Genomic DNA, 16787 nt, shown 5'->3' with positions numbered 1-16787 from the left:
CCAAACAAGAGAGAGCCCTTTTGGAAAATAAAACGGGCCAGACTTCGGGGTTTTAAGGCAATGGGAACTCGGGCTCAAGCACTAGAACAAGTTGTAGGGAGTGCCTGGCATCAGAAACCTATGAGCTCCCTGGTGGCCAAGGGGAGTAGATCCTGCCTGTTATTTCAGCTTTCTGAGGTGAGAGCAGGATATCCCTAAAACAAGCTGGCTAGAGAACAGCCATGTGTGTGAGCTCTGGGTTGCACTGAGGCCAAAGAATGATCAAAGCTGACTTCCAACATCAGCTTCAACACAAATGGAAAAAGTAAAGGAATCCTTGGTACAACGGGAAAGATTCTAACACCGGCTTCATTTCTCAGATGCCAACTTGGGGCAGATCTAGAATGTGACCTGTGGTGAGTCCTTGGGCTACTAACAGTCCCTGAGCATCAAAGTCACCACAGCTGCTTCACAGGACAATTAGAAGGCTACAGGCAGTGATGAGCACGGGGCTTTGATTACCAGACTTGGTCTTGATGGAGTATCTTAATCACTGTGGATGTCCCAGATGACAGCAGGCCTCCCTCAGCCTGTAGCTGCTCCTTCTACATTGTTGAGGCAGAGTGCCGGACAGGAAGACTCAGGGAGAAAAGATTTTATTTCACCTCCCAGTTTCCAGTTTCCATCATGGTAGAGTACGTGGAAGGGAAAGTTGTCTTCCCTTGTGGTTGACCAGAAGGCAGAAAGAAACAGGGGCTGGGCTATGACTTTCAGCGCTGCTCCTACTGACTTGCTTCTGCCAGGTAAACCCACAGCCTTCCTAGACAGCACCCCCACCCTGGGAATAAGCACACCCCTGGGAGGCTGTGTATACAGTTTACAAAGCACAGCCCACTTGTCCAGAGTCCTGCAGCTGAGCAGACTTCTAAAGTCAGTTCCATCTATCACCGTTTCCCCTTCTGAGGCAAATGTGACAATCATTTTAAGCACCATGCCTTCCTAGAGCCCATGGAAGTCTCTAAAGCCCCTGCAGTGATGAGGCATTCCTAATCCCTTACCATTTCCATGGAGATAAAGACCCGAGGGAGCACATGTTAATACGAACAGCCAGCATGTATTGAGTACCAACTGCATGGCGGGACCCAGGTTATGTGATTTAAAATCAGGATTCCATTTAATCCCAGGTTTGCATTTCAGGTGGGGAAGGTGAGTTCTGAGCTAGGGCAGTCAAGAGCCAGAGAGCCGATTTGGAAAAATCATAAATGAAATAGAAGTTTCAAACTATCCTTAAGCTTTCACTTCACGGACGAGGCGGATTGAGTGACAACTTAGCCACATTCAAATTGACTAGAAAATTCTTTGGGCCCAAAGGCATTTGTAACTCATAAAACTTAAACCATTAAACTTTCCTTTTTGAGGCCATGGGCTAGGTGCCAGCCCCAGTCCCACTGATTTATCTAGGGTTGACTAAAGCTGCCCATACCATTCACACAGCAGACGAGGAGTCTATTAGCTTTAATATCCAATTCAAATATAATATATATCAGATCTAAAAGCATTTTAATTATATGCTGTCTCCAAAGGTTGCAGCTCCGTGATGCTTTGGGGCTGAGTGGAGTTTATCCACGGACTTAGACTCAGCTTTCTCCCGAGACAAATACAGACCACTTCTTGAGTATCAAACATCATCCTGGATGTCTCCTGACAACTTTACATGGGGCCACACACCAACACCAGCCAGTACACTGAAGAAGGTGGGTATAGTGACTAAACTTCCCTGACAGGCTGATGGCTTGGCTTGGTGGGTAAAGGTTCTTGCAGCCCTAAGCCTGACCAAGTGCTATCCCTGGGACCTGCATGGTAGGAGAGAATAGACTCCCTACACGTTCTCCTCTGACTGCTATGTACATGCTGTGGCATGTGTACCAACCCCCAGTACTCAACCTGAATTGTAATAAGAGAAAGTCAGGAGTTGGTTGAAAAGGAAAGGTGCTTGCCACCAAGCCTGAGAACCTAAGTTTAATCCCTACAAGGTAGGAAAGAAACTCATGTACTCTCTCTCTCTCTCTCTCTCTCTCTCTCTCTCTCTCTCTCTCTCTCTCTCTCTCACACACACACACACACACACAAGTACTGTAATTGTAAAAGACGCATGGTCAATTTGACTGGGTTTGGAATCACTTAGGAAACTTACTTGCTGTGAGCATATCCATGTTGGTCCTTCCAAGGAGGTCTAACTGTGGAGGGAAGACCCACCCTGAGTGTGGGCTGTAATTCCAAATTGGATAAAAAGGGACAAAAGCAAAAGTGGGATTCCTCTCTGTCTGCTCCCCGACTACAGAGGCCATGTGACAGCCGCCTCACACCCTGTCACCATGCCTTCCTACCATGATGGGCTATATAGCCTCAAACCATGAGCCACAGGAAACCCTTTCTTTCCTTAAGTTACTTGGGTCGGGTTCTTGTCCACAGTGAGGTGGACTTTGATAACATGTCATGAGGGAAAGCTGTGACAGAAGGGGTTGACAGTGATCCTCGGATGCAGGTAGCCCTTAGGATGTAACTTCTTACAAGGATTGGGGTGGGTGGCTCCTGGGAATTCCCTGTGGCACTGAGGCCAAGTAAGGAGCAACAGTGATGCCCCTATCTAGGGACAGGGGTTTATTAGTTAACTGTCTCATTGCCGTGACTAAGTCACCGACAAGAATCAACACGGGAGGAAGAGTTGACACTGGTTCTCATCATGAAGGGCCATCAGTCAGTTGGTGAGGCTTGCTCATATCCGGGAGAACCAAGAGGCACAGCTGGGACAGGAATTGAAAGCTGTACTATCAGTATCAACACCCACCTCCCCAGAGACGCACTTCCTCCAGGCAGACCACACCTCCTAAAGACCACACAACCTTCCAAAACAGTGCCACCAACTGAGGCTGGAATAACCAATCATGTGAGCTTGTAGAGGACATTGCATACCCAAACATTAAGTAAATGGAGGTGCCAAGGTCAAACCAATGGCTACATTTGTGTGGCTTAAGATGGAGACCTGACCTTGAGCATGAGACTCCTAAGGAGACAGAGAAACATCCAGTATTTCTGAGTGAAGAGCACTAACAAGGCATCGATTCACCCAGTGCAATATGGGGGGAAGAACAGGGAATTTTCCAATAGGCAGATGTGTGACCAACATCACAGATAAACCAAGGGACCTCGGGTACCCTTACTTCCAAGACTCTCGGTTTGGTCTCTTGCATAAAAGGAAATCATAGATCCTCCTTATGGGGTTGTTGGGGGGGGGATTGTGACTAGCAGTCATTCCGCATAATGCCTGATACATTGTTGTTACTGGCCTGGTCATCAACATCATTATTCTTCCTTTAGAATTCACAGGCTGACTGGAGGTAGCAAAGCTGTGATTTAGGGCAGAGGTCGGTAAGCTTGACCCTTGAGCCTAATGAAGCCTGTTGTCGGGTTCTGTAAATACACTTTGATTGGCACACAGCCACGTTCCGACACTGACGTGTTGTTTGTGGCTGCCGCTTGCCTCACGGCAGAACTGAGAGGCGATGACGGAGACAGCATAACTCACAAAGCCAAAAATAGTCATCAACTGGACTCTTAAAAAAAATTCATCGGTCCCTGAGAAACTCATTTCCTTAGCCAATTAGATTTCGTCCTTCCCCACCCTGACCCCCACCCCTGCCTTGGCGTCATGAGACCTTGGTTCAAGACCCACTTCTACTACTTGCTGGTGGAAACTCTTTGACCAATGACCGAGCCAAAATATACGAGTCCTTGGTATCCTCTGTTTGCTTAACCTAGCAGTGACTGGGCACAGGGAGATTCACAAGAATCTTAGCCAAAATGTTAACTCCAGGGACTAAAGAGCAGGCTCGGCTGGTAAAGTGTTTTCTGCACAAGCATGAGGACCTGAGTTCGGATCACCCACGTAAAAAACTGAGTGTAGTGGTATGCATCTGTAATTGTTTCATTGGGGTTGGGAGGCAGAGATGGGGGAATCCCCCAAGGCTTACTGGCCAGCCAACCTACCCAAATAGGCAAGCTCCAAGTTTAATGAGAAACCCTGTCTCCAAAACTAGGATGGAGCGTGACTGAGGAAGACTCAACCTCTGGCCTCTCCATATGAGTACATATGTACTTGCACACACATGAACTCATACACACATATACCACAGGAACACAGATGCTAACCCTGTCCTGTGTCTCCCATCATTTCTTTTTTTCTCCTCCCCCCTCTTTCTTTACTATTTTTTTTCCTTTTCTGAGACAGTCTCATGGATGGACTTGAACTCCTGATCCTCCTGCCTCCACCTGCTGAGTGCTGGGATTACAGGCCTGCACCGGCATGCCCAGCTCCGCTTGTGTGCTTCCTATCCCCTGCTGTCTGCTGATAGAATCCTCCTTGAGACAACAAGGCTTCTGATGACAGGTCACTGCTGAAGTCATGTCAACTCACAGAGCAGAGAAAACAGGGAAATTAACTCCCACCGCCGCTGTCTGGCTTCATTAATGAGATTTTTCTAGCTGTTACTTTATCAAAGCAGAGAAAAGACCTTGAGGGTATGTGAGCCAGCGGAGGCGGGTGGCGGGTATGCAGAGATAGGATGAAGGAGATGCCTCCAGGGAGTGTATGCAGGTGGAAAACTACCCTGGAAAGGCAGGTGAGTAAGGGGGGGGGCACACTGAGGATGAGGAAATGGTAGGTGAAAGATGGGGGAGGGCAGTGTTGGGGGGGAGAAGCAGGAAAGTGAAGAGGGTGTAGCAAGGAGGCATCATGGGAGGGTCCCTATCTAAGTCCTGCATCACCCTCCCCTTTGACCCCAATGCTGGTTAAGGTTATAGGCCCTACTGCTGCCACTTGCCTAAGTCAAAATAATTGCTAACTGAAGTCTAAATACTCCTCCTTTTACTCACGTATAAATTCTACCCTCACCCCACACCAAGTTTCCTTTTGCAGTAGATGGAGACTACTACAGAAATCCCACAACTGGTCAAAACTCAGAGACAACTCACCAGGTGGTGCCCAACCCAAACGGATAGTCTACCGTCACCCCCAGCACTAAAGCTCTGGGGACGGCATGGAAGAGGGGATGGGAAGACTAAAAACCAGAAGACGAGACACCTGCCGGGAGATTGTGTCTTCTCGGTATGACAAGCAGCTGCCCCCGAGTGATCCTAGCAATGTGGTCACTTAAACAAGATCTATGCAGTGACACCACCATTTGACATGCCAGTGAGGATGAGGGAGATCTCTCTTAAGGCTTCCCCACGTAGATGAATAGCTATAGGAAATCAATGACTGTGGAGAGAGGGAAAAAATTTCTCCCCCCAGGGATGAGCCCCCCAGATTATCCAATTCTAAATGGTCATCCCTAAACACACATATATATAAGCAACACTAAGCAAACTTGGTAGGTTGTATACATGTACACACACAATGATAGTTGAAAGAGTAAATTTGAGAGGACACATGAAAAACTGGACAGGTTAGGGGGTAGAATGATGTAAAAAGGGTACTCACACATGACATTTTCAAAAAGCAATTAGATTAAAATTAAGAAAAACAAGGTGGGGCAAATGAAAGACACCTTTGAGACCTAGCAGGAAACTGTGACCACATTTATTCTGGTATCGTCTCCCTGTTGCCACCTGGCCTCTGAATCCTGACAGGTAATTGCCCTTCTGCTTAATCCACCATAAGTCAAACCTGTGGACAGAGACAGCATCACTCCATTGTGAAAATGATGGACAGAGATTCTAAGATGTGCATGGTCATGTGGGAAGGTGGTGGAGGCTGGGGACAGTGGTGGCCAGCAGCCAGGAGGAGTGGTAAGAAATGTGAGGGTCCTTAGGGGCCGCTCCAAGGATGCAAGGTGCAGAGAGAGAGAGAGAGCTCTCTTCCGTGGGATCCAAGACATTCTGGAACCCTGTCTTTCATCCACTCTCCTCTCCTCGTGGTTTTACTGCTATGCTTTGAAAAGAAGAAGGGGACACGCTGAGATGTCAAACTCATTCAGTGTAATGAGATGACACAGTCACAAACAGAAACTGAAGTCTGATGTTAACATCTAGAAATCTAGAGAAATCCTGAGGGTAACATCCCTGCCTCAATCTGTTCCGGGGGAGCACTTGTGAGATCAATTAATTGTCTGCAGGGAATTCATGGGCTACGGAGGGACCACTCACCTAGGACCCTGGGGGCGGGGTCTTCCTTAAGTAGCAAATAGCTGATGGCAATCATTTGTGTAACCTTGGAATTTGGGACAATCCAAGGTCATTATCACAAAATCTCCATTACAGTGGGTAGGTAAGTCAGTGGCTGGGAAAATAGGCAGTCCCTCCCCAGGTATGCTACACAAGTAAATGAGGGCTGTCATTGTCACTATCCTAGCCTTTGCCCAGGATTCTCTGGAGTATGTTCTCATCATGGCAGGAAGCTACTGTGTGTATTTATGACGTCACAGGTGTGTGTGTGTGTGTGTGTGTGTGTGTGTGTGTGTCTCACCTTGACCCAAGCTAAAGAGTCATCAGAGGAAGGAGCCTCAGCTGAGGAAATGTCTCAGTGAGATCCAGCTGTAAGGATTTTCTCATTTAGTTATCAGTGGGGCGGGCCTAGTCCATTGTGGGTGGGGCCATCCCTCTGCTGGGGGTCCTGGGTTCTATAAGAAAGCAGGCTGAGCAAGCCATGAGGAACAAGCCAGTAAGCAGCATCCTCCATGGCCTCTGCATCAGCTCCTGCCTCCAGGTTCCTGTCCTGCTTGAGTTCCTGTCCTGACTTCCTTCACTGATGAACAGCAATGCTGAAGTGTAAGCCAAATAAACCCTTTCCTCCCCAACTTGATTTTTAGTCATGGTGCTTCATCAGCAATAGGAACCTTGACTAAGACCACAACCTTGGCTACCATTTCTCAGATGCCATTTACCTCATTTTTCTTTTTTCTTGACAGGACCTCTCATTGGCTTGTAGTTTCATCCAGCAGGCTAGACTGGCTGGCCAGCAAGCCTCAGAGATCTACCTATCTCTGCCTCCCCAGTGCTGGGATTTCAAATGCACACCACATCTGGCTTTTAAACTTGCTAAGGGTTATACCCATTTGCTTACTGTCTCAGTTAGCGTTTCTGTTGCTATGAAGAGACACCGTGACCTAGGCAACTCTTGAAAAGGAAAACATTTAATTGGCCGCTTACTTACAGTTTCAGAGGTTTCAGTCCATTATTATGGCAGGGACTGTGGCTGCATGCAGGCCGGCATGGCACTGGAGTGGCAGCCATGAGTGTAGATCCTGACCCACGGGCATACTTTCCCCACCAAGACTCCACTTCCTCGTGGTTCCAATAGTGTCCCCGCATAGTGTCATCATGGTGGGGGACGTTTCAGATTCCAACCTTAACACTAGCAGCTCTAACATGTTGACCTCTTTGTGGTCTACATTAGTTTGCCTGGTGAAGGCTTCCAACAGTCGGGGTGGCATCACTCCCCTGCCCCCATTCTCAAAAGACGAGTGTGGCCATGATGGGCCCAGGGCAGCAGCATCTTATATATCTATGAGATGAATGAATAAATGATGATGGTTTCATTTTTGTTGGGCCCCAGCCCACACGGGGTCTCTGTGAGTTGCTTGTCAGCCAATAACCACAGGTGTATCCTGTTTTCCAGTCCTGGCTTACAGCCCCAGCCTTGCCCCACTGGCATCAACCTCTATTTATGGAAACATGAACTCTTACACCTGAAGTTTTTTTCCACCGTGCTGTAAGGCTGCTCCCTCCTTGCAACACACACACACACACACACACACACACACACACACACACACACGAGTGTGCATGCACACATTCTCTTCGCACAAATGGCCGGACGTCTTGTCTTTCATTTAAATCTCCAGGCTTTTGCCTGACACATTATACTTGCCACACATTTTGCAAATAGGAAAACTGACATTTGGGGATCACTCAAGGACAATGACATTCTGACACTGACGTGAATCCAAACCTCCCTGATGCACAGCTCCATGACTGGACACTGCTCTATTGTCCTATTAGATCTTCTAGAAGAGACCCACAACTGGGTTGAGAACCAGGGGTCCCGGGAGAGGAGCAGAAGTAGGGAGGCGATCTGGAGATCTGAGAAACACGGGGGCAGGGCTGGTGGCACAAAGCCACCTCTGAACTGTTTCCTCAGCTTGGTGACTGATGATGACAAATGGGAAGAAGCTGGCTTGCTCTGCCTGGCTCAGGCTTAAATGAGGACAAAACAAGAGTTGACAGACAGAAGCCCGAGTGGCCATGATCTCAAATGTACCTATGAAGGGATGGGCGCAGCCAGCCTCGCATCCCCATTAATTTCAATTGTAAATGGTTGCACGCTGAAACCAACTAGCAGCAATGGTGACAACAGAGACGGTAGGTTGGGGGGTGGTAAGGAGGGAGGGGGAGACCCAGAACCCCAGGCGGGGATGTGCAAATCAGACGGGGTGTTTAGATTCAGAAATGATCAAAAGTTCCCCACTGACAACTGCCCAGAGCCCCCCTTTGTCCTCGGAGGCAGCGTGGGGTTGGTTTGCAGCGTGGAGCAGGGCTTAAGGCTGGCTCCACGTTGTCTGACCCTGTCATCTGAGGTCTGCCCTCTTTTGGAACACTTTATAAAACACAGGCAAGGGTAACCATCTCAGTGTCCCCACAGGCTGGATACTATGCTATGAAACAACCTACCAGCACACAGTAGGTGTACAACAACAAAAATAAACAGCCACAACAGAGGTATCTATTACCAGCTTTTCTGAACAGCCCCTCTCCCTAGCTGGAGGTGACAAGACACAGGAGGAGGTTCTTGAGGAAGGAGGCTGTGGCGAGGGGGATGCATCTGTGAGTTATGGGGAGGACAGAGCTGTCTGAGTCTCCAGCCATTTATCCCCCTCCTATCAGCCTGTCCTCGGAGCGTGTCCACAGCCCTGGCTCTCCTGGAGTGATGGATGGGGCCCGAGTTCCCCACATGCTACATCATCAATTACTCACACATTTATTGCCTTGAACTGAGTTTATGGAACTTAAATCAGACCCATTTGGAGTTGTCTGAGCTGAAAATTCTCTCCCAGTTGGAAATGTGATGTTTTAAATTATGCAGCCACCTTCGACTTAACGTTTGGTGGAAGTTAATCGTCCATGGGACAAAAGGGCCACTGAGACGTTCCCCACACAGGCTCATCCCGTGGAATTTACTGCCTTAGTGGGCTCCACGGGGACAGAGCAGATGACCCCGGCAATCAGAGACCCCCCCAGCTAGGCACCACCAGGTCTAAGCTTCAGGCCATTGGTGTCTCCCTTAGCCTGAGAATCAAAGCACTGTCCAGAGAGGTGTCATGCCATCTATATTTTGTGGCCGCCGTAGAGACAGCTTACTGATGGGTCACATTCCAAGGTCAAGGCAGGGTGTTCATATTCCAAAGCAAGTCTTTCTTAAGCATCACTAAGAGGCAGCTAGGATGTCTGTTGAGATGATGGTGCTGTGACAGGCTCTGCAAGTGAGGTCACTGGGGCTGGAGATCTGCTCCAACAGGGTGCGTTCAGCATCAAAAGGCATCGACTGCACAGGGAGGTGGAGCCCCAGTCCCCCAAAAGCTCAGAGATAAAAAGGAAGCTGGCCCTGTTAGAGTAAATGCGCTCAGCCTAACGGGTAAGAGGACTTAGAAACAGTATCTAAGCTTCTCATCACTGAAGGTCACCCTCGGGGACGGCCACTAGTAGAGGCGTTTTGGGGTTGTCACAACTCCAAGGGGAAGGATAATGGTGGGCAAAGACCAAAGGACACTGATTAACATCTTACAAGTGAACATAACGGCCCCCCATGAAAAGTTGCCCTGCCATATGTGGTCAGAGTGGGTGTTTAGAAATCTCTGTCTAGGTGCCCGGAGGGGAACCATGTTCTTCAATTCAACACTTGGACAGATTGTGGTGGGTTGAACAGGAAGTGTCCTCCACAGACTCACAGCTCCGGTCCTAGCGAGTGGCACGATTTTGGGAGACTGAAAACTTTAGCAGGTCAGACTGACCTAAAGGACTGGGGATGGGGGGGTCCTTAAGGGTGACTTATCCTTGGCTACTTCCTGTTGCCCTTTGTAGCCTACTGGACCATGATGTGATCAATGAGAAACCCTGTCTCAGAGGCTGGGAAACAAGGAGCAACACCCAAGGTTATCCCCTGACTTCTATGCCATGCACACATGGACTGCACCCACCCTCAATCCTCTCCACATCACTCATACACCATCCCTTGACGCACCCTTCCCCCAGAAGGGCCTCTTCTGTGGGTTGTGCTGTGGAATATTGTTTTAACTGGGCAAATGTGTATTACGTTTGGTTAAGCTGTGGGATATTATTTTAACTGTGTAAATATGTGCTACATTTGTTTCTGCTGCCTTTGTTAATGATTCAAGGATGTGTTACATTTGTTTGTGCTGCATTTGTTTAACTATATAAATATGTGTTACATTTGTTTCAACTTGCCTGCCTAAGGCACCTGATTGGTCTAATAAAAAGCTGGATGGCCAATAGCTAGGCAGGAGAGGGATAGGCGGGGCTGGCAGGCAGAGAGATTAAGTAGGAGGAAAACTCTAGGCAAACAGGAGAGGGAGGAGGGGGGAGCAAGGGAGAAAGAGGGTGACACAGCCAGGGCCAGGAGCCAGGCTGCTGCCAGCCAGACATGAGAAGCAGAGAAAGTAAGATATATAGAAGACAAAAAAGGTAAAAGGCCCTGAGGCAAAAGTAGATGAAAAGAAACTGGTTAAGTTATAAGAACTAGTGGGACAAGTGTAAGATAAGACCAAGAATTCATAGAAGTCTCCATGTCAAGATTTGGGAGCTGGCTGACAGCCCAAAAGAAAGCCTGGAACAGGCTATGGTGAGGACCAAAAATACAATTTCCTAACAAGTTTGGCATGACTTCATGTAGCTGTCCTTGGGACCCACCAAAAAGATTCACTACTCCACATCAGTTTCTCTGCCATGGCACTAGTGACATTCAGGGCGGGACCATCCTGTACACTGTAGAACGTTGAGCAGTTGACATGTCTACCCATGAGCAGCCAGCAGCAGTCCCACCCTGCAAGCCGTGACAAACTAAAACACCTCCAAACACTGTTGCAGGTCCTTGGGGTGGCCAATCTTTCTCCTCTGAGGACTATTGCACAGGAAGAATAAATAAAACACTACACAGACCTCCCCCATGCCAGAGCTGTCAGTCTGGTACCTGGGAGTAAGCAAGAATGGGTACAATGAAGAGAGATACCTGGAAGGCAGTGGGGACTGAGGACATGTCACAAGAAGGCCACCTGCATTTGTTCCTGCCTGCAGAGATCCTGAGTACCACAATGCCAAGCCTGCCATTCACAGGGCTCTACCCAGTGTGGTCAAGCAGCTTCAGGTCTTACCAGCTAAGTGGCTTGTCTTCTTAAAGTTCCCCCCAAGGTCTCAGAGAAACTACCTTTCCCAGGTGTCATGGCTCAGCCCTGTAACTGGGGGTACAAATAGGCAACCTTAGCTAATTGCGGAAGAGAGGTGTGGGCTGGCAAAGGCACCCGGGGCAGGTGCTCAAAAGCCATCTGATGACAGTTACAGAGGAGCAGCAGCCTCCAGGTTCCTCAGACTCAGCAAACCCAATGGCAAGGTTATAATTGCCCCAGGTTTTCAAAAGCCACATGGCTGATGGCTGGGGAAAGAAAGGAAGGGCTGTGGGAACGGGGCCTGATAGAGGGGCGTGGATGCAATCAGAAGGTTTTCAGAGTCCCCCGTGCCATGACACCTGCCTTGATTTTCTATGGAGTTTGGCTATGAATGTGCCCCCAGCCACACCCCCTCTGCCATTACCTGCCTGTCCCTATGATCGCAGTCACTTATGTGAAAGTGGAGGAAAAAACGCAGTCTCAAGACTGATCTACGCCCCTCACCTTGCAGGCAGCCCAGCCTCCGAGCACATGGCAGCGTCTTGGCCCACTGTCAATAGGACCTTGATTCTGGAAGGCTGAAATGGGGGTTTTCACGACTGAATGAAGGAGGCCAGTTCAGCCCAACTCCAAGGCCCAGGGGCTGTTTCTGCACCTGCTACTGTTTTCACCTCTTTCCTATGAAGAAAACTGTTCAGGGTGGGGGCAGAGGGTGGGGACTCCTGTGTTGCAGCAGCCGGGCCTCTGGCTAGGTCTCTCTGTGTCTGTTGACTTTCTTATCTGCTGTATAAGGATTTGAACAGGAAGACTCTGAAGTCAGGCACTTGATTCTGTAACTTGGAGCTTTATAAACTTTGGGCAAGTGCTTGTTTAGCATCTCTGGGCTTCACCTAACTCCTCCTTCCTCATTGGAGCAACTGTGTGCTTATAGTGTTAGTGGACACCCAGGGGATGCTTCATTAATATTTTTTTAAAACTTTGTATTGCATTTGCCTGTCTGCTTTTGTGAGTGCATTTGTAGAGGTCAGAGGCCAGTTGGCAGCAGTCAGTCGTCTCTCTCCATCCTGCGGGTCTCGGGTATTGAACTCAGGTCCTGAGCAAAAGCACCTTTACCCACTTAGCCATCTGGCAGCCACCAAACTCAGACCGTAAATGAACTAGATTAGGAAGGGGCGGCTTGACTGAGAAATTCATGTGCATCCGTGTGTGTTGCTGGAGACTGAACCCAAGGCTCTGCACATGCTAGGCAAGTTTTCTACCACAGAGCTGCATCCTCAGCCCTCTCCTTAGTTTGAGACTGTCTCGATAAGTGACCCAGGCTGACCCCAAACTTGTAGCCCAGGGTAGCCCCCAACTCACACTGTAGCACAGGATAGCTTTGAACCTGGCTTCCTGAGTAACGGGGACTGCAGGCATACACCACTATACTCTTGCCACGCTCACTCCTCCAGAATAAAAGTCCACGTTGGGGTCTAATGCATGGGATGAACGGTGCCCCCACCCCATGCAAGCTCATACTTATAGCCTCCAAATGTGACCATATTTGGAAACAGGGTCTTTACAAGAAGGTCATAGTAGGTTTGTGTGGCTTTACACTAATGGCCTCAGTAATAAAAAGGACCAAGACAGGTGTTGGGGGCTGGGTGGGGGAGCAGGTGTTAAGGCACGGGAGGGAGGGGTAGAAATGAGCAGCTTCATGCTAAGGTGGTTGGTCCAGGGCTGCTGTGGCCCCCACAGAACCAAAAGATGAGGACAGATGATGAGGCCCCTGGACATGCAGGAAGAGCACACCCTCTATGCAGTCCCCAGCCATTTTCATTGCTCTTATGGAGAAGGGTTTCTATTTAATACTCTCCCCTTCCTTCAGTCATCCCCTGGCAACATCCATGGATGTCAACACTCAGGTTTGAGCATGCTTGCTATTCCCTTCAAATGGACTCATACATATGTGGACATTTGTGTTTAGCTTCTTTCAGTTAATTTTTTTAATTAAAAAATTTTAATTCTTTTATGTGCATGAGTGTTCTGTTGCATGTATGTCTGTACACCACATACATGCGTGGTGCCTGCAGAGGCCAGAAGAGAGCATCACATCCCCAGAACTGGAGCTACAGATGATTGTGAGTGGACATGTGGATGCTGGGAACCAAACTTCATCCCTCCAGTCTGCTAACATCATGCTTTTGAGACTCATGAATGTTGGAACACATATAATTACATCATTCATGTGTAGACACTGCACACACACACACACACACACACACACACACACACAACACCCATGGACCCTTTCATCCATTGATGAATGAGTAGGTCATGTCTGCCTTAGCCATACTCGACATTCACAAGCTTGAAGACCTGTTTCAAAGGTTTTGGGGACACACACCCAAGAGCACATTGCTGGACATGCACTAATTCTGTGTTTGGGAGTCTTAGCTGAACCGTACTCCCTAGAAACTGGCTGTAACAGTTTGCCTTCCCTGGACAGGATCTGACTGGCAGGGATAGAATGCTAAGCCCTGAGCTAGAAAGTTCATGAGAAATCCCAGGGCCTACACACGAAGGGAACAAAGCCAGCAGGGAGAAAGGGGAAACGGGAAGGCTTGCCCTGGTCTAACTGGTTTTCCTGACTTTTATAGAGATGTGGATGAAGGAAAATTAAAGACTCTCTTTGTGTATACATATATTTTATAAACAACATAAGACATATTGGAACTGGAGAGATGGCTCAAAGTACTGGCCAGGCAAACATAAAGGCCTGAGTTCCAATCCCTAGCACCACATTAGCTAGGCACTGTGGTCCATAAAGCCAGCACTGGAGAGGCAGACACAGGAGGATCCCTGGGGTTTTCTGGGAAGCCAGACTAGACAATGGGCAAGCAAAACAAGCCCTGGACAGGGAGCCTGGAGAGTGAAGTATGACTATTCCTGATCCTGTGGGCCAGCACGCCCTGCTGGCCCCAGACTGGGACCCTGAGTCTCAGCTTGCTCCTTAGTGGAAGCCCTCCAAAGAGAGATGTGGGTCAAGCTGAGTACTGTCTGGACCAGAGCTCCAATCCCCAGCTGGTATCCACAGGGGAGGAGACCTGCAGGGAGAGGTGGCTTGATGGGCAGTGGGTGACCCCGAGGCTGTTTCATTGACAGGAGATTAGGCCAGAGTTTTTGTGACTCCCAGTCTGACAGACAGATGTGACAGGAGGCTACGGGGCTTCTGATGCGGCTGATGCCCTTCTGAGAGAGAAGGGCACATCCGGACACACAGCCAGAGAGGCTGTCCATGTGGCTACTGATGTGTGAGTGACAGCTTTGCCTCAGTGTTCAACCACCTGCTAAATCCTCAGTCAGAGGCCTGGCCCGCAAAGAGCTGGCTCTCCGTGGGATAAGCTCAACATCACCCATGCATGGGAACCATGCCAGCATGTGATGAGTGTGGAATCGCTGTGGTAGCCATAGGTGAACTGATGTCTGGCTTATAAACTACAAATGGGTATCTGGCCTTTCAGGACTTCAGTGTATGCATCTGTAAAATGGAACTAAACTACTAGCTGCCACCCAGGGCTGCAGAAGCAAATTAGAAGCAAATGATCAGGATAGAGCATTTGAAAAGAAAACTATTTTGCAATATAAAAAATACATGAAATTCAACATTTCATGTTCACAAATCATCACTTTTTTTTTCTTGTTTGATTTGCTGTTGAAGAGACAGGGTCTCACGTAGCTCAGCCTGGCCTCAAACTTAACCATGTAGCCCAGGCTAGCTTCAAACTCTCTATGGAGCTGAGGGTGATCTTGAATTCATGAGCCTCCCATTTCTACCTCCCAGGGGTGCAGTCCATATCCTGCTTATGTGCTGCTCTGCCCCCTGAGCTGTGCCCCCCGATCCCAAAGCAAGTTCTTCCTGGCACCCCACTGCTCCAGCTCTCTTCTGTACTAACTGGGGTTCTTCTGTGTAGCTGTGTAATTGACTCTCTTTTGTGGGTTTGTTTTGGCAGGGGCAAGGCTTCATGTAGCCCAGGCTAGCTTACAACTAACTATATAGCCAAGGATGACCCTGAGCTAGCAGGTCCTCCTGTCTCTACATCATGAGTGCAGGGATTGCAGGCATGGGCCAAGGCAGTGTAACTGCGTTGGACCGCATAGCCAGACTTCTCCACTGAACCAGGGCTGATGCTGGGGGCTGAAGACATCTGTGTGATAGGCTCTACTCCTCATTGGAGGATGCTGAACAGCAGCTGGGCTCTTGCCACCATTTTGCTGCAGCGTTCCATCCCAAATAGTGGCAACCTCAAATGTTCCTGACTACTGGGAGTAGAAATTTGTTCCCAGTTGAAAACTAATGCCACGGGGCCCACAAAACCCAAAATATTTGTTATATAGCCTGTTACTGACAAAACTTGCCAAATTCTGAGCTAATCCAATGTGCCTTTTGTGCAGATGGGAAATCCAAGGCCCTGGAGGGCATGACTTGCCCAGATCCCCCAAGCTGGGTCCTGGCGGCAAGAGAGCTGCTTCTATAGTTGTTTCAGACCATATTTTTTTCCCTGAGTGTTCTTGCTACGACATTACTCAACCTCCCGGGTAAGAAGACTTTTAGCTTCCAGGGAGAATAAATCAGTATGACTTTCACAGGGCAATTTGGCAAAATAATTCAATCTCCTTCTAAATATGCACACTCCGTGACACAGAAATGATTCTTCCGAAAAAGTGCCACCTAAGGAAATAGTCACAGATGCTCACAAAGCTCGGGAACTGTGCTGATCGCTTTCACAATTACAGATCTGTTTAGAATGTCCCAGAATTAGAAAGCAGCCAGAACGGCATAGAGTGGGAAGAGGGGTGACTCACACGCAGGATGTATTATGAGATACTATACAGCCCTTAAAAATGACTCCATTGGGAAGACATACACACTCACACCCACTCACACAGCATTCTACATTCATTCTCTCTCCCCTATATATGTATATTTTGAATAAGAGAGGTGATTGAAACACACACACACACACACACACCCCACAGGTTTGGGCATGGAAGGAACACTGCATCTTTTTAGCAAGAGTTGTCTTTCGTTCAGGATGATGCTAAAATACTCCAAACAGCATGAAAGAGCGGGCCAGAGGCTGGCTATGAAGCAGAAACCATAGCCAACTCTTAGACACGAAGTGAGAAACTCAGCTAAAGTACTTGTGTGCTACAGTGCGCTGCCTCACTAAAACACTATGGCAGATTAGGGCAAAGAAGCTTCACCCACTGAGCTGGCAAAGTTCAGGCAAGACTGAGAGTGTGTAGCCGGTGAAGGTGCAGAAATGATGCCTGGCTCTGTGCCACAGGCTTCAGATCAGAATAACATTCCTG

At 48.6% G+C, this 16787-nt stretch overlaps 1 protein-coding gene and 1 long non-coding RNA gene across 3 annotated transcripts in view; one reads left to right on the top strand and one right to left on the bottom strand.

Annotated features, from left to right (window-relative positions):
• Ksr2 (kinase suppressor of ras 2) overlaps positions 1 to 16787 on the bottom strand; it is a 352893-nt gene that overhangs the window by 112498 nt on the left and 223608 nt on the right. The window lies entirely within an intron of this gene.
• On the top strand, positions 6756 to 10356 carry LOC110342590. Its single transcript, XR_002384708.2, has 3 exons — positions 6756 to 6804; positions 8177 to 8397; positions 10114 to 10356. It is a non-coding gene; the product is annotated as an uncharacterized LOC110342590 (long non-coding RNA).

Source organism: Mesocricetus auratus, unplaced genomic scaffold, assembly GCF_017639785.1.
Source record: "Mesocricetus auratus isolate SY011 unplaced genomic scaffold, BCM_Maur_2.0 Super-Scaffold_100025, whole genome shotgun sequence".
Taxonomy (NCBI): Eukaryota; Metazoa; Chordata; class Mammalia; order Rodentia; family Cricetidae; genus Mesocricetus; species Mesocricetus auratus.
The sequence above is the reverse complement of the archived record's forward strand: the minus strand, read 5'-3'. Positions and strand labels throughout refer to the sequence as shown.